An 18,854-nucleotide genomic window follows, 5' to 3' on the forward strand; every position below is an offset into this window, starting at 1 on the left:
ATCTACTTTTGGTGTTTTACCCTGTCATTAAGATGTACATTTTTGAGCCTCTTTTCAAGAGGCAATATCATATAGTGGTTAAGAGCATGAACTCAGGAGTCAGATCGCCCCTACTTTGCTAGCTATGAAAACTTGGGCATATTATTTAAGTTTTCTGTGCCTCAATTGCCTCACATGTTGTGATGATAAAAGGAGTTAACATAACATATAAATTGCTCAAAACTCTGGCTTAGGTTAGTTAAGCACTTGCCCTTTGGTTTTTTAATTCCTTCTTTGTTTTTGCTTGTGATTCATTGGACTTCCTCAATCTAAAGTTCATTGTCTTTCAACATTTATACATTTAAATATTACTTCTCCCTCATTCTCTCTGTTATATACTGAAATACTGATGAGACACTTATTGGAGTGTTTCACTCTATCACACGTCTCTCAACCTCTCATTTTTTGAGATAACTCTTCTAGTTTGTTAATATTTCTATAACTATTTCTAATTTACTGTTTAATCAGTTTATTCAGCTTTTAATTTCATTTCTAGAGTCTCTATTTTATTTATCAAATCTCACTGGTCAATTTTAGTAGTCTCTTTTTATTTTGTCATACTTCTATACCATCTTTCTTTAAGACATGCTAAACATAGGGTTTTATATTTTTTATCATCTATTTCTAACATCTAGTAATTAAAGATCTGATTCTATAGTTTATTTTTGTTTAGTGTGACTGTCACTCAAATAGTTTAGTTACTCCTGTGTATAGAGATACTTCCTGGAATGTCAGCTGTGGGAATTCCCTCAGCCTGGTTTTTAAGCGCATGTCTCCAGAGAGAATTTGCTTTTGCTTCTTCTGCGTGTGGTTAAGTCCTGAGATTATGATTCAGTATAAGGTGCTGCCTTAACATCTAAAATCTAGAGGGCATCAAATGGCCTAACTGCAACTCTCCTTCTCTACTCTTCTCCTTTGGATAAGGTGCCCTGGCCAAAAAACCTTACTCATCATGGAGGCTAAACACACTGCCTGCTTCTCCCTGTGTAGCAGGCAGCAGTTCCCCTGCCAGCCTACAGAATTATTCAAACAAGACAATCATATCCTCTCACAGGGAACTGGGGTCACCCCAGCCTCTTAGTATCGAGCCTGCCTCTCACAGCTCCTGTTTGTTCACTGTTTTCAAGTTCAACCCTTTTGTGACCATGAATGACACAGTGTCCTCCTCCCCCAGTCTCTGAGTATATGTGACTAATAAATTCTTATCTCTCTTCTCTGTCCAGTGTCGAGTGCCCTGTGTTCAGTCATCCTCATATCCCTAGGATGGGAAACCCTCCCGTACTATTGGATGAAAAGGAGGCAAATAGAACATTGGGTTCTGAGGTGATTACCAACAGATAACACTTCAGCTAAATTTCTATCTTGGGAATTTGGAGACCTATCTTATTACGGAAATTTAGGCCTCAACACAGGTAAGCATAAGCAAAGTTTATACCTTCTCTCAAGGAAAAATTTATTTTTCCCATTTTTTTTTTCTTCTTTACTCAGAGTCAAACACAAGACAGACACATCCCCATCATCTCTCTAGGGAGTGTTGTTTTTTTTCTTTCTATTTACCATTGAAGATGGGGAGGTATTGCCCTTTACAGATTTTTCTCTTTATGTGAGCTTCTCCAACTTGACTTTTACCCTGCTCAGCCCTGTGGCTTATTTCCTATCCCCTACACACAAGACTTACTAACCCATTCAAAATTGTGCTTACTTAGTACAAAATTTCTCCCTTTCTTGTCCTTTCTGTAAAATTCAATTCTTGAATTCTGTAAAAAGAAAATTTTCTTTTACAGAAGCTCCATCATGCATTAAAAATATTTCTGCTCATATATTTTATACAGCTGCACATTTTTTGCCTATACCAGGAGGGGTTTTCTAAATCAATCTCTCTCTCTCTCTCTCTCTCTCTCTCTCTCTCTCTCTCTCTCTCTCTCTCTCTCTCACACACACACACACACACACACACACACACACAAGCATGCACACAAAACCAGAATATAAAACCTAACTCGAATCTTTTTGTGTGCCATTAAATGTTCTTCTAGCATGTGATTAGTGATGGTTCCACAGCATTTAATCATATAAATGTTGCATAATTTAGCCAACAATTCTGTTTTCAGACTTAAGATTTCAGAAATCTGACCATTTTTACAATTATAAATAGTTTTACACTTAATACTCTTGTATGAAAATCTTTCTATCTCTGATTATTTTCTTAGAAGAGATTCTTGAATGTGTTATTATCCTGACAAAGGGTATGAACTCTTTTAGGGCTTTTAATGCATTTTGCCAAATTGCTTTCTAGAAAGGTTGTAGCAATTTACAATTCACTGCAGTGTGTGATAGGTGAAAAGTGATGTATTACTGATGATTTAATGTTCATTTCCTGATTACTCGTGGGGTTAAACATTAACTGCTATATGTTTAACCAATTCCCTTGGAAGAACATCAGGTGATTTTAAGTATTCAGTTTGGAGCTTTGTTCATTTCTTCACTCAAAATATTTGTGACTCTTACTCCAAGCATAGCACTGCGGTAAAAGTAAGAATTAGCTCAGCAGCCCAGCATTCTTTAGCATCCATGGGATAACTGGCATACAAGAGAACAATTATGTAATGAGGCAAGGAAATGTAGCGGTAAATGAAGGCTTCTGCTCAGCGAACCCACTGCTGTACAAAAGAAAATATCCTATTTCACTGTTTTGAATACTCACAATGAGTCTTAATATAATTCCATGCTGTCTATTGTAAAGGAAAATACCATATTGCAATCTGATTTTAAAAGATTTTGAATTTGACTATTTTACAGTTAATATTCTTTTTCCACTGTAGGGCTGTTTTAGGGTGTACCAACATCCTGCTCAACTCCATTGCTTGTTCCCATTATCTCTGGGAAAGGATCCACTAATTGTCACCAAGAGGAATTCTGAGATATTATTTAATGAACTATTACAGTTTAATACAACGGGTAAAACCATCAGATTTTCTCTTAGTTTTATTCATCACATTCTTACAAAATTAACCTTTTTCTTCTAAAAAAAATTGTTCCATGTGATACATTCCTTGGAACAGTCATTCATTTGTATTCTTGTAGTATTATTATTCGTGATAATTTCTCATCTTAGTGAAGACCACTCATGTGAAAAATGTGGCCATCTCAATGAAATTGTGTGATATTCCCACCAGAATGTTCCTTCAAACCTCAGATAAAAAGCTTTAAACTTTTACATCTAGAGACAGAGGGTCAGTTGAGCATGTATGCTGCAGGCAAGAATGAAAACATGGGCATACATCTCATATACCTGTATAACCAGCACCAGAGGACAAAGGGAAATATATATATTTCCACTTCAAACAATGGAACCAGGTAAAATGTAACACAGGAGAAAAGTAGACTGTTACCAAAAGCTGTTTTTTTAGGGAATAATTTTTTCTTTGTTATAATAATTTTTACAATATTTTCCCCAGTACACTGCCTTCATGAAAGGACTATTTGCTTTGCAGCTTGCTAGAATTAAGAAGTGTCTTGCCTAATCTCAACCCCTACAGACCTAATCCTGGTAGATGTAATGGGCTATTATAGTACCCTGCACCAATTTATGGTAATTTGAAATAAACCTTACATTTATTGAAAAAGAGAGAAAGAGAAAAGAAAGAAGAAAGGAAGGGAGGGAAGGATGGATGGAAATAAGGAAGGAGAGAGGAAAGAGTCTGCAGGGTGGCTCGCAGCCCTTTGGTCTCACCTGGGTTTGCTTGTACATCTCTAGTCAGCTTTGCTGATCTTGTCTGGTCTCTTAAATATGCTAGCCTGAGCTTATTCTTATGGTGATGGCACAGATTAAAAAAAAAAGAAAAAAAGAATGGATATGTGCAAGGTCTCTTGAGTCCTGGGCTTGAAACTAACATGTAGTAGTTTCCACCATTTTCAATTGTCCAAAGCAGTCCACTATGAATCCAGATCTGGTGAACAGGGAAATGAACTCTACCTCCTGAGTCCTGCAAAGTTGAATTGTGAGGGTATCGATAAGAAAGAGGGGAAAAATCAGGCTACTGTTGAAGTTTATCCACCTAACAGATAACAATTGTCTCAATAAAATTGTATATATTATTCTTCCTAATTTTTCCTTAGGTTTATCACATCCTTAAATGAAACTTTAATAAAAACAAGCCATGCTATATTTATCTCCAAGTCTGTTATGTAAATAACTTTACATCATAAACATCTTTCTAGGTCAGTACATACAGCTAGATAATTTCTTTTAATGTCTCCACAGGGTTTATTAATAACGCATGTGTCATAATTTATTTAACCATTTCCCTATGGGTGAAAATATAATTGACTTTTTTTTCCCTATTGAAAGCATATCTTTACAAGCACACATTTGTATACTAATTATTTTAATTGTCAAAGTTTGTTTTCTAGAAGGGTAATTTCTGGTTCAAAGGGTATATACATTTTTCATTCTCATGGACTAAATTTACTTTATAGAAAGGGGCTGGTATTGGTGATATATTTGCCAATTGCTGGAATGAATAACCATGAAACATAGTGACTCAACACAGAGAAAGTCAGATATGGGTCAGGCAACCATCTTGAATAGTTCTCTACCCAGTTACTCAGGAACCCCAGCTCCTTGCACCACGTGCTTTTGCCACCTCAGAGAGTGGCCTCAGCATTCCTTCTCTGGATCCTCTGCATTTAACAAGCTACCAAGAAGAGAGACAGTAAGGAGATAGTGTAAGGTATTTTAAGGCTAAGCCTTGAAGTGGCTTATTTTTTTCACCCATTCCTTTGCCCAAAACTGTCACATAGTCTCATCTAACTTCAAGGGAAGCTGGGAAATGTCATTTTCGTGAGCCTCCAGGATGAGGAACAGTATTGAACATTTAATCAGTTTGTGCCTCTGATGGTGATGTTTTCTTTATGTAATATTTCTAGTATATCATTATTATTGTTATTATTATTTGGAAATCCGCGAAAACTCAAAATGGAACAAGTCATGCATAATTCTATACCTTTTAAAATTGTAAAAAGTAAATGCCATTTATCCCATTCCAACGCTAAAGGTAAACATAGCTAACAATTTGGAGTTTATCCTACTTAGTTTGTTTCTGAAACAAAGCTTGATCAAGTGTCTAGTATCTAGCTCTTGATCTATCCATTTCTATTGCATATCTTTATGTGATGGGCTGAATTGTGTCCCCCACAATTTATATATTGCAGCCTTAACCCTAAGTCTCAAAATATGACTGTATTTGGAGATAGTCTTTAAAGGGGTAATTAAGTTAAAATGAGGTCATTTGAGTGGGCCCTGATGCAATATGACTGGTGTTTTTATAAGAAGAGGTTAGGACACAGACATGGACACAAAGAAGGCCATAGGCAGGCAAAGGGAGGAGATGGCAATCCACAAGCCAAAGAGAGAGGCTGAAGGAGAAACCAATTCTGCTGACACTGATTTCAGACTTCTGCCCTCTGGAACTGTGAGAAAATAAATTGTTTAAGCCACAGTCTGTAGTACCTTGTAATAGTAGTCTTAGCAGACAAATATACACTACATAATTACACATAAAATACGTCATTTGAATCTCCTTTATTCTCCTTCACACTACCCATTGTGCATAAACCTCCATCTACCTTTTCTTTCTTATTCTTTTTCTTTTTTTTCTGGAAGTAAATCTTTTTAAGCTTTTGCCTATATGTTTAAAAAAATTGGGCCAGGGTGATTTTCATCTATGTTTCCCTGATTTCTAGTGAGGTTTAGAATTTTTTTTTTTTTACATGTTATTGACCACATTATTTACATTCCTTCCTTTGTAAATTCATTGTTTGTGCCACTTATCTAGGTTTTGAATTATTTTTGTTCTTTTATATTTAACTTGAAGACAGTATTTGTGTGTTATGGATAACAACACTTTGTTGTATAAGTTGCAAAGATTTTCTCCCTGTCATCTATATTTTGACTTAGTTCATGGGGTGTTTGGATTTATAGATGCTTTACATTTTTCTGTTTTATTCATGAGATCCTATTTGTTATACACTATATGCTGCAGGAGATAACATGAATCCTTGTCCTCAAGAAGATTCTAGTCTTGTGCTTGGTTTGGACAGGTACACAAATATGCCTAACACAAAGCAGCATATGAAAGACATCATAAAAGAAGAATAAACACTCAAGCTGGAGCAAGGAGGTGAGAACAGACTTCACAATGAGAGCATTATCTGTGGAAAATCTTGAAACATGAGGTGAGCCAAAAAACATGTCTAACCAATACACGAGACACGTTTGATAGAACCCCCCCCCCCCCCCCCAGTTCTTAAATAGCAGCTTCAGGCTTATTCCTTTATTTCTTTGGTTGATAATGTTTAAGGATCGCATGGTGGGCAGAGAGGTGCAGAAATATTAGGCCAGAAAAAGAGGGAAAGAAAACGGATCCCCCCCTTCAGGCTTCTAGGAAAAGCTCAGAGCAGAGCAGGCTCAGCAAGGTGGCAGAGGCCCAACTCTAGCCGCTGGGCTCTATTTTCTCCCAAACGCCCTGCCCAGGCCGGCGATGAACAGCAGGCCCTTGCCAGCCCTGGGTCTTGCGGCACAGCTCGGGAGCACGCAGGGCATCAAGCGCACATATATCTATGTGCTCTGAAGTCACCAGGAGTCACTTTGGCCATGCCTGTGAAAGAGTACTTTTGTGTGGTCAAGAAGAGCACACATGCAGAGGCACCCTGCCTGGGCTGGCACATACCTATTGGGGGACTTCTCTACTTGGCCGCTTTACCTTTCTGTGACCCAAGTTCTTCTCCAATGAATTAGAATTAATCACAGAGCCTGTCTCATGGAGTAAGAAATTAAGTGGTATAATACATATAAGGAGCTTAAACCAGTGCCTACTCTTAGTGTAAATACATTTTACCACCTTTGTGAGTCTTCCTACATAAGGTATGCATTATGCTCTTATTAACATCCTTGTTGTAGAGATGGGGAGATTGAAGATCAAAAGATGAATCACACCCTAAAGTCTGGCAAACAGCATAACTTGTATTTAGACCCGGTTGGTAGACCCCAGAGCCTGGGCTCTTAATCTCCATGCCCCTCCTCTCCACCATGAGAAAGCACACACTGGCCAAGAGATTCCAAGAGGTTTTTCTACTCCGTTGGCAGAACTTCTTGCTTGCATTGGGGTAGATTCAATGGAAGAGCAAAGCCAAATAGTGTCATCTAACAAAACGGGGAAAAAGAAAATATTCCTCAATATATTCTTCTAAACTTACTTAATTAGCCAGATCAATGAAACCTTAGACCTACCTTTATTTGTAAGTGTCCATAGACCAAATACCAGGGCAAACTTGCTTGCTGAAGTTGTCTTGGTGTGCTTTCTCGGTCTGGAGCAGAAAGCCAACACTGCTCCAAGCAGCTAGCGCTGGGAAATGGACCGCTTAGCCGGCAGCCGCCACGCGCCACGGAGAGCGGCCAACATGGGTAGTTTTCATTTCTGTAAGATTCTTTTTCTGTCCGATCACTTGGCAGTGGGTATTATTTAATCTGATTTGTAGTCTCTGTATCCTGCCAGAACCTCACATTCTCAAAATATTTTAGAGAAAGGAAACTGTACACTGGTTTATAAAGTACAGAACCTACTTAAGACATGTTTATAACAGAGGCCTGCTGAGCTGAAACGGAGTTCTCCAACAAGAAGACGGAGAACCGCATATTGACTTGGAACGTCAAATGGTAAAAATATACTCCACTGCAAATAAGGAAGAATTGCAGATAATTCAGGAGCATTTTGACACCGTTGTTAAAGGGCATTTTTAAAAAGACTTCTGGCTGTTTCTGTCTCCCAGAAAAAGCTCAACTATTAAGGAAAAACGGGTTCAAATGTATCCCCAACTACAGAAGGGACATTCAGTATTGCCTCATCGCTTCCATCAGTTCGTTCTCATATTCAAAAAACTAATACAATGGTGCTCTCGATTAGAACAGGTGGTTATTTTATGTGGGGACAGATTAAGTTAGTGTTATTTTTTAGACTCTCTTTTTGAATTTTCAAGTTCCAGCACTGAGATTAAAAAGATGGTTTACACCTCCCTTACTTCCTCCAGCTTATCGAAGCCCAAAGACCCAGACTAAACCCCTGAGCTCTAAGTCAGGCTTATCACAAATCTCACATTCTTGGCTCTAAATCCACCTTTGCCACCTTTGGGCCATTGAGCAGTGCTCAGTAGTCCATCCAGGTCTTCAGATTGGGCCGCTCAGTCCAAAAGTACATAATAAATGTGATTTTACCTATATGTCTATACATCTGTATGAATAGATCTTGAAAGAATTCAGATTGCCAGTAGCTGATGAGACCATAATAAAATTATTAAAGGGATGCTCTTAAATAAGTACATGTCCCCATTCTTTGAAATTAATATCACAGAAAGAATAAAATCATCTTTTTCACACACTGTCAAGGAGGAAATATTCAGTCTTAGTAGGACAATCTTTATGTTTCAGTTATTAGAGCAATATCATATAGCTGGACCAACAACATTGCAATGCATATTCTGTCTGTTGTAGAGGAAATAAAGTCCAGGGATAAAGTACAGTAAACTGCCCATATTCAAATCCCGACTCTACCACTTACTTTGCTTGTGAACTTGCTATAATTATTTAGTCAACACATAGTGAAGAGAAAGAATTTATTTCAAATCATTCAAGAAACAAATAATTATTGAGTACTTGTTATGTTTAGGAAGTTGTACTTGGCATTGTAGGGTCCTCAGAGATGAACAGCACATGATAAGACTACCCCAATAGCTTATTGAGAAGGGAGCTAGAATAAAATACAGATAACTGTAGCACAACGTGAAATATGAGAAGTTTCATAAGGATCACCAATGATATGAGATCTGACATTTAAGTTCGTGAACTTGTTGCAATGATGTTGCTAACCTTTTTTGATATCAGAGGGATTACTCATTATGAATTTGTACCAACTGGACAAACAGTTAATCAAGTTTACTATTTGCAAGTGCTCAAAAGGCTGTAGAAAAAAGTTAGATGACCTGAACTGTTCACTAACGATTCATGGCTCTTGCATCACCACAATGTACCAGCTCACACGGCACTGTCTGTGAGGGAGTTTTTTAGCCAGTAAACAAATAACTGTATTGGAACACCCTCCCTACCCACCTGATCTGGCCCCCAATGACTTCTTTCTTTACCCAAAGATAAAGGAAATATTGAAAGGGAGACATTTTGATGACATTCAGGACATCAAGGGTAATACAACGAGAGCTCTGATGGCCATTCCAGAAAAAGAGTTTCAAAATTGCTTTGAAAGGTGGACTAGGCGTTGGCATCAGTGCATAGCTTCCCAAGGGGAGTACTTCAAAGGTGACTGTAGTGACAATTAGCAATGAGGTAGCACTTTTTCTAGGATGCGTTCACAAACTTAATTGTAAGATCTTGTATCTTTGGCAATGAGAAAAGAGAAAGCCCAGATACAGTTGGAAGGACAGGAGGGGTTTGAGAAAGGCAGTGGCAGTTAAGATGAAAACAGAAGCAAGAGGGTAAAGATAAAGATAGGAGGAAATGGAAGGCAGGGCATTACCCAGGAACAAACACATAAAAGGCAGAAAAACTCAGGCCATGTTAAAAGAATATGAAGTGATCTGATCTGGTAGAAACACAAAAATTGAGAGAAATAAGACTAGAAATCTAAGCTAGGGTCTGGAACACTGGCTGTGGACTAAACCAATAAACATGGACAACATTGACTGATATGTACCAAGCCACCTCTGGAAGCTTCTAGGAAGAGATCAAATACTAGCTTAAACTCTAGATGCAAAGACACTAAATCAGTAGGAAGTAACCTTATGAGTTTTCTTATGTGAAAATAGCAGATTAAACTTTAAATGGAAATTTATAAATTAATTTACAATTTTTAAGAATGTGTTGAAACTTTATCACATTTTACCAAGTGGCAGGCTCTCTAAAAGACCTCTTTTGCAGGAATTGAAATAATTAAATTGAGCAGTCAGTGTACCTTTTCAATCATTTTATTGAAAAACTCATTCTGGTTTTCTCTGAGGGAGAGATAAACCACCGCTAAGGAAGTGGCTAAATCTTTTTTTAAACTACTGTATTCGCAATAAAAATGACGTATTCCCAAATGACCCCTAATAGAAGCTAGTCACATCAAAATCAGAAAAAAACACTTACCCTTTCAAAACTAGCTTTTTGTACTTGTTTCTATACCGGATGTTGGAAGTACAAAGCTGATTGAGATACAATCTAGAACAAGAGAAGAGTTTATAAACAAATCATTACAACACAATAATGAAGAAAAACACGGTGTGTGAGGGAAGAGAGGACTTAACATGGTTTTGCCAAAGTAATATTGTGTTTGGGTATTGAAGGTAATAGGATCTGCCATGTGGCTATGCGGGAGTGAGTATGCTCATCTGAGACCAGGGGAACAGGAGGTGCAAATGCTTGAAAATATGGCTAGCACATGTGGCTATTTGCTGGAGAGCAAATAGTTTGGTGTGTTTGGGTATCAGAAGGCTGTTGGAGGTGTTTCAGCAGAGCAATGGTGTGCTCAAAGTGATTTTTAGGTTGTTAGTCATGGTGGGTACATCGATGTGGAATTGTAGGTAAGGAGACCCAGCGGGAGGCTACAGCAAAGACCAGATGAGAAATGAGAGACAATGAGAGCCATGGTTGACCATGGGTGTTGACTATAACTATTAAACCAGGTATTGTATTGCAGGAAGAAATAAATTATATATGTATTGTATTTATCAAGATGTATATATATATGCCAAGTTTGAGTGACTGATAGCTCATGGGCAGTTGGAAATAGGCACCTGGGACCCAGAAAATAGGAAAGCGACATAGGTTTTAGAGGGATTGGAAAGTAAGTTGCAGTTGGAGTTAAGAAAGCAGATGACAGGGTGGCGGGATGGCTCAGTTGGTCACAGCGCGAGCTCTGAACAACAGGGTCACCCGTTCAATTCCCACATGGACCAGTGAGCTGTGCCCTCCACAACTAGATTGGAGACAATGAGCTGCCACTAAGCTTCCAGAGGGGCAGTTGGATGGCTCAGTTGGTTAGAGTGTGAGCTCTCAACCACTAGGTTGTCGGTTCAGTCGCCCCCTGCAACTAAAGATTGAAAACGGCGACTGGACTTGGAGCTGAGCTGCATCCTCTACAACTAGATTGAAGGACAATGACTTGGAGCTGATGGGCCCTGGAGAAACACACTGTTCCCCAATATTCCCCAATAAAATTTATTTTAAAACAAAAGAAGAAAGAACGCAGATGACCCTCTATCCAGGAGAGGGTATAGAAAATCTAACACTGTCTGGTATATAGTGAGCACTCAAGTAGTGTTCATTGAATGGATGACCAACTGAATGAGGAAGTGGATGAATGTGTACCATTCTCTCTTACAACGTTCTCTTCTTTGGAATCTATGACTCCTTGTTCTCTTGATTTTTTAAATGATGGAGATGTTCTTTATATGATTGTGGCCATGGTTCAAAATTGTATACATTTCTCAAAACTCATCAAACTGTGCATTTCAAATTAATGTACTTTATTGTCGATAAATTATTCCTTGATAGATTTGCTTCAGAAGAATCATGGGGAGTTTAAATGACCTCAAGAACAGGTCCATAATCCCTTTTGTGAGACCCAATAGGCCAAATGTATTTGGAAATTTATAATTTTTGAATTTTTGAAAGCTTATACCACATATTACATAAATTCCCCTTGATACAAGATTTGGAGTAGCACCCCATAATCAAAACAATAAAAAACAGTACATTTCTGCAGAAAACATATAAATATTTACTGAATAGGATCAATAGATTCTATAAAGAGCATCTTGTCAGTTTGGATTAGATGTTGCCTCTAGATTTTGCTGCCAAACGCGTCATGAAAAAATTTTAAGTTTTCCGAGCTTTTAGGATTTCAGAATTGAGATTAAGGGGCTGTGATTCTATTCAAGCAGTTTGGTATTTGTTGTAATTGAAAATGTGGAAGTTGGGGCTGAAGGGAGCACTGTAAGGATGAGAAAGCAAGAGGCAGGAGAGACAGGTAGATCACAGAGGGTCACATTGTGCAGTTTAATATTTTTCTAAATGTATTTTTATACCATAGCTACTAAAATGGCAGATTAACAAAATCTCAGAAACAGGAGTACCTGCTCTCTCTTTTGGTAATGAATTCCTGCAATTGCTTATGGAATCCTTATTGTGATGGAAATTATAGTGCATAAAAATCCCATTGTCCATAAAATATTATAATACAAATATATCAATGTCAGGTACTATATTAAAGTCCTAAGAGTTTTTGCCTTTGTAAAATTGGGTTGTTTGTCCACTTATTACTGAGTTCTATGAGATCTTTACATATTCTGGTATTAGACCTTTATCAGAGTTTACCCAAAAAAGCTACTAAATCGAATGAGTCAGTTTATCAAGATTGTAGGATACAAAGTCAATACGCAAAAATAATCATATTTCTTTATACCAATAACAATTGAAAATCAAAAGAAGCCCATTTATAACAGCATCAAAATTATGAAATACTTAGGCATAAATTCCACAAACATATGTGAGCTGTGTACTAAAAATTGCAAAACAATACTGAGAGAAATTAAAGCAAAGTTAAATGAATGAAGACCTCTACCATGTTCATAGTATGAGGGCCTTAATATAATTAAGATACCATCCTGCCTAAAATGATCTATAGATCCAATGAAATCCCAATACAAATCCTAGGCTTTTTAGTTGAAAATAATGTTTTATTTTAAAATTTTTGTGGAAATACAAAGGACTAAAACAATTTTGAAAAAGAATAAAGTTGGAAGAATTACACTACTTGATTTTAAGACTTACTCTGAAGTTACAATAATGAAGACCACATGATATTAGCCTTATAAACATATAGATCAATTGAACAAAAACAGAAATCTGGAAATAGACCCATAAATATGTTGTTAATTGATTTCTCAACAAAAGTGCCAAGGTAATTAAATGGGAAAATGTTAGTTCTTTTCAACAAATCCTGCTAAAACAATTGGATATCTGTATGGAAAAATAAATTTTACTTCATACCATATACAAAATTAACTCTAAATGTAAGCACAGACATAAACATAAGAGCAAAAGCTATAAAAATAATACAAGATGAAATTGTGACTTAGGTTAGACAAAGCTGTCTTAAGACACAAAATATAATTTGATAAACCAAATTTTAGAAAAATTAAACACTTGCTTTTCAGAAGATGCTGTTAATAAAATGAAAACGCATTCCACAACCTGGAAGAAAATGACAAATGACTTGTAATCTTCATGTTTTTATTCCTCCTTTGCCTTTGTTCCCACTGTTTCCTCTGCCCAGCATCCCCTTTCCCTTGGTCTTTGCACGAAGAGCTCTTATTTCTCTTTTAGACGCAGGTCACGCATCAGCTCATCATTTTCTTTAGGAGGGCTTTGCAGATCTTCTAACTTTCACATCCCAGGTTGGTGTAGTATCTATCACACTTTCCCTCCCCCATCAATTTACATGTCTATTTTCTATAATAAAGAGTTTCTTGAGGTCAAAGACTATGTTTTCTATGCTTTGTTGGGTTCTTGGTTTAAAGAGCACTCACCTTTACCATAACCCCAACCCTTCTCCCTCAATAAAAAAGTCCTTCACAACTTCCCAGCCTTTTCCAGATAAAATTCCAGCTCTTAGTTACACCGTTTCAGTGATCTGAACTCTTCCTATGTCTTCCTTCACTGGTCCTATCCCTCTGTGCTCCCCCTACCTTCATCTAGGTACCTTAAAAACTACAGCAAATACCCAATTGCTTGTTCTGAAACTTTTCTTTGTCTTAAAAGCCTCTTTGATTTTCTCATGCTCTTCTTTCTGTTTAAAATCCTTTTTCCTCCATTAATTCTCCAGTTAATTTCCTTTCTAGAGGTTATACATGCTTACATAGGCCACACAGAAAACATAAAGTTATCACTGCTCAGCAGCCAAGGGGATGGGGTGAGGGGAGGAGGCACAACAACAACTCACATGTACCATATTGGGTCCTTAATACATGGTTTCCTTAATTAAAAGTGATATTCAGCTATAATAATAGCAGCACAGAGAATATAATACTATTGTAACTCTTTCCCAGCCTGTCTTAATGAAATGGAAGCATTTACATATTATGACATCTTGAATCTCCACCAGTAGCTGCCTAAATTAACTCTTTCTGAAACCAAGGAAAAACATGCTAAGTTGTCTTCTTTCAATGCGCACTTTTTAAAGAATTGATATATAGGGGCCATCAGTTCCATTTCAAGAGATTCTGTCCCCTTCTCTCTAGGAGCTTATAACCAGTATCAAACACAGACGGAGGTATTGGACTGCCATCAGGAACAAAATGAAAACATTAAAGCAATACATGGATAGACAGGTAATTGCATTATGTAAAGGTCAAGCATAAGTGCATTTATACTGGAAGGAAGAAGTGAGTATCTACCTAATCAGGGCAGAGAGCAGGAACTACGTGTGGAACCTGGGCAGATTGAGAGGGAAGAGTCGCTTTACCTAATCAATGCTGGGAGATTTCCTGGGAGTAGGAATTTACAGCGACTGTCAGCCTGAATGGGAGCTGAAGGGTCTGTTTTAAGAAGGTGTGGAATTAGTGACGTAAAGGCTACACATTAGAATATGCTAAAGCAGGAGGATGCTTTTTCTTTCCTGTTTGGCTCTGTGATCATCCTAAAAGCCTATCCCCATCATGTGAGAGTATTCTTTTACAAAGTAACATTAATGTATTAAATATTTTAATTCTTATTTTGTACCATATCTTAAATTTTGCCTGCAAAATCAGCTGTGTGCTATTGTTTTTTTTTGTTTTTTTTTGTAACCAAATTCCTTGACATGGTCAGGAATAATAAGATCTAATATATACCAGGGATGCCAAAAAAATGTATACACATAACTTGTATTCATCTTTTGTTATCAGTATATATTGAGTATTACAATTTTAATTACAGTTTTTCCTTTTTTAAAATGTGTATACATTTTTTTTGACCTCCTCCTTATATAAAAAAAGCATTTTTAGACTTCAAAGAACTACAAGATACATCTTGGTTCATTATCATCTTAGGCTATCCAAAATTTATGGGCCTGTAAACCCTTTAGATAACTAGAGCTAAGTTCAAACCCTTCACCTACTAAATCTTTTTTATATATAAAGAAGGCATATGTCAAGAACAGGAGGGGTATCAATGGGTGCTTGGGTAACCTGACAAATGTGCATTGGGTGCAGAGATTTTAAAATCAGTCCTATGGAGAGCCCACACTCTCCTTCGGCACTACATTCAAAATCACTGGGGGAAATTCTTTCCATGTGTCACTAAATCTCAGTGCTCTAGTATTACATCCAATTCCTCATGTCCCAACTTCAGTGGAGGTGCTCTCTCCTTGTTTATGAAAGAACTCTTGAAATACACAATTTGAAGATATTACATTGCTTCTCAGTATTGTCCTCTCCAGACAAGTCCTTTCATCTTTCTGAAAGTTCTTATTTTCCAATCCTTTAATCATCTCTGTGGTAAAAAATGAAGCTCTGGACGTAGGCGCTGACTTGTGTAAGTCCTATGAGTTATGTTTTTGCCACCCAAGTGTTACCTTTCCTGTTTCAATTGAAGTGTTGCTGTTGACTCATCCTATCTTTTTGAAAAACAACAATAATAAAACATAGCTATGAACACAGTTCAAAATAAGACATGAAGTGTACAAGTAAACCAGAATTATCTTTTCTTTGTATTACTCTGGTTCCCTTTTGGGCCCCATTTATCGGGAAAGTATGAGCCTTGATTATCCCTTTTCTCCAAAATAGCATTTACTAAGGCAGGAATATTAACTCTGGTAAGCAAAATGATTGTTCCTTTCATCTCATCATTTCCACACCTTCTCACCTTCCAATTGACTTTTTATAGAATATTAGTTTGCATTAAAAAATCCATTTAATTGCATTGGAAAAACACTTCACTGCCACACTCCAGGCCGATACCATGTTGCAGCTGCTCCTATTTAAGGGATAATTGTAGCCTCACTCTCCTACAAGGAACTAATTCCGATTTTGAAAGGATTTGTCCTCACAGTTTATCCTGATGAGAGAGGACTGGATTATTGCCGTGTAAAATAGCTGAATAGTCCTATTATAGCTATTATGGCACAAATGTTGTATATTGTTGAAGATCAAAGTACTGTACCACACTCAATGGTGAGATGAACAAGCATGGCACACTTCCCATATTATGTAAAAAATACTGCATTTTATGAGTCATTTAGTGCCATGTGATGTATCTGTGGACCCTATATCATTTTCTTCAAACTTTCTTCATCATTCTGAAATCCTTTATTTTCTGGTTGAAAGACTTACAATCTAGTCATTTCTCACTAGTCTCCCCAGGAAATAAACTTCAGTACTCTGTGTTCTCCCATCACATTATGTATTGCATATCATTCTGTTTTCCATTTAAATTACTTCAGAAAATATTAAATAACTTTGGACAACAGTACATTCCAAGTGGTAAATTGAGAAAATGTAAACGTTTCTCATCAAGACCATTAATGATGTTTTCCGAACCTTTCAAATGTGTAGGCATCAGTGTTCGTTAGGTTCTAAGGAAACAAACATAGTTATTTCACCCCCATGACCTTGTCAGGAAGGTAAACCTGTAAACACATGCATAAAAAGATGCCTTATAATATAAGGTGGTCCATATGAGGCGTCAAATGAATGGAATTTTAAAAGAATGACGCCTTCTTTTATAGGAGAAATTGAGGCATCAGCTATTACTCGAAAGCATATACCTAAGAGGAGGGCAGTGAAGGACCGAATGTGAACTTAGTTATAAAATACGGCTGCTTTGATTTTAGTTTTAATATTTGGTATTTCAAAATAAATCCCTCTATAAGATATTTCATTCTCATAGTCAGTATATGGAGGACTTCTACCTTTAAAGGAAAACTAGCTCCAAAATCTAACCAAAAACGCCCCTTAAGAAGTGCCTTTTTTTAAAAAATGATTTTTATAAGACTTTCATCAATCATGGATAGGATTAACTGTCTAGGGGATATTTTCCCTAAAGTAATGCACTCTGTATGTAATTTGGAGGCATTATTACAAGATTTAGGACTAACCTACATAGTACAAAGAATCAGTAAACACAAAATGTGGTCAATGAAAACAACTGCAAATTTGAAAACACAACAATTATGAATCTATAATTAAAATGAAGATGGGTAATGTTGAGGGAACAAAATCAAAAGCTAAGTGTGGTTTGTAATTATTGGTTAGGGTTTCCAATGTAATTTGTAGAACTAAATGAGACAGTGAAATTAAATGTAAAGACATTAGGAACGGGTCTAGGATATAGTAGGTATTTCATAAATCGTAGCTATCGCTATTATTACATCAATACCGGTCAGGAGGTGTTTTGTTCACGATACACTTTTTCTGGTAATCAGAGTTTATAAAGTTCCTGGTGGAGGTGACCAAATTGTAAGCTGGACCTACACAACAATTATTTCATGTTTCGTTAGGGGAACTGAGTAAATTGTGACATTCAGTGTCTCACGGGCCGTGCAGACGACAGCATCTGGGAGTGGTAGCCTCAAAGTCCCCTCATGCGAGCCAACACAAAATATCAATCCAGCCAGTAAATTTTATTTACTAAAATTTCCTGCTTTTAACATTCCCTTTGTGCCCAGCTTATCTTTCCTTCTAAACCAGTGGCTCTCAATCTTTCCTGAAAGTTAAAACCACTGGAGAGCTTTAAAAAAATTCCTGTGCCCTGACCCTAACCCTGGATGAATTGAATCAAAATCTGTGGGGGCCGAGGCCAGATATGAGTATTTTTCAGAGCTTTTAGGGTGAGTCCACCCACCAGACAAGGTTGGAAATACTGCTCTGGAAAACTAGAAACTCATCTAAAGCAGAAACTGTTTTAAGTCTTGTTTTTATATATCAATCTATACACAACACATAGCATAATGCTTTGCCCTGCTAATCTGTCTTTGTTGAATAATGCAAATGAATAAATGAACAAATAAATGAATAACCTTAGCCCTGATGTAGTTGAATGTCCTAGAAATTGAAAAGTAATATAACGCCACTCTACTATTTTATCTTCCAAATTAATAAGCTTTACTCAGAGGTGTTGCTAATCAACCTCCCCCAAGTTTTCTTGGTAGTACACCCATTCAATATATGCTAGGCCTTGGGTAGAGCATTATAAATAGAGTATTTTTTCAGATTACACTGAAATGGCCTTTATGGTCTATTTTCTACATATGAGTGATTGGACTTAGAGCTTTATTTATATATATGTATCAACAGCTCACATTCTCACCTAAGTTGGGAAAACTCAATCCTCCTCCTGTGTGTTTCCTTTGCACTCACACTATTATACACTCACAACACTTCTGATACCAGACAGACATGTAGGGCTTTTCTCCACATCAAGCAATTCTGTGACACCAGCTGTGTGTCCTGCAATTTAACTCAATTCTGACACAGTCTACCTGGAAAGAGCATCAGATCCCACAGGTTAAGGGCTCAGAAACACAAGATTGTCCCCACCCCTATGCCCACTTCAGACCCCAATCACAAATCCATGTTGTTACCTGTGCTTCCCACCAACTGGCTTTAAATCAGTTCCCCATGACTTCTTCCTCAGGTTTGATTAATTGGCCAGAGAAGCTCACAGAACTCAGGAAAACAGTTTACTTTTTACTAATTTATTATAAAAGGATACAGATAAGTATCCAGAA

This window comes from Rhinolophus sinicus, linkage group LG14 (genome assembly GCF_036562045.2).
Source record: "Rhinolophus sinicus isolate RSC01 linkage group LG14, ASM3656204v1, whole genome shotgun sequence".
Classification (NCBI taxonomy): Eukaryota; Metazoa; Chordata; class Mammalia; order Chiroptera; family Rhinolophidae; genus Rhinolophus; species Rhinolophus sinicus.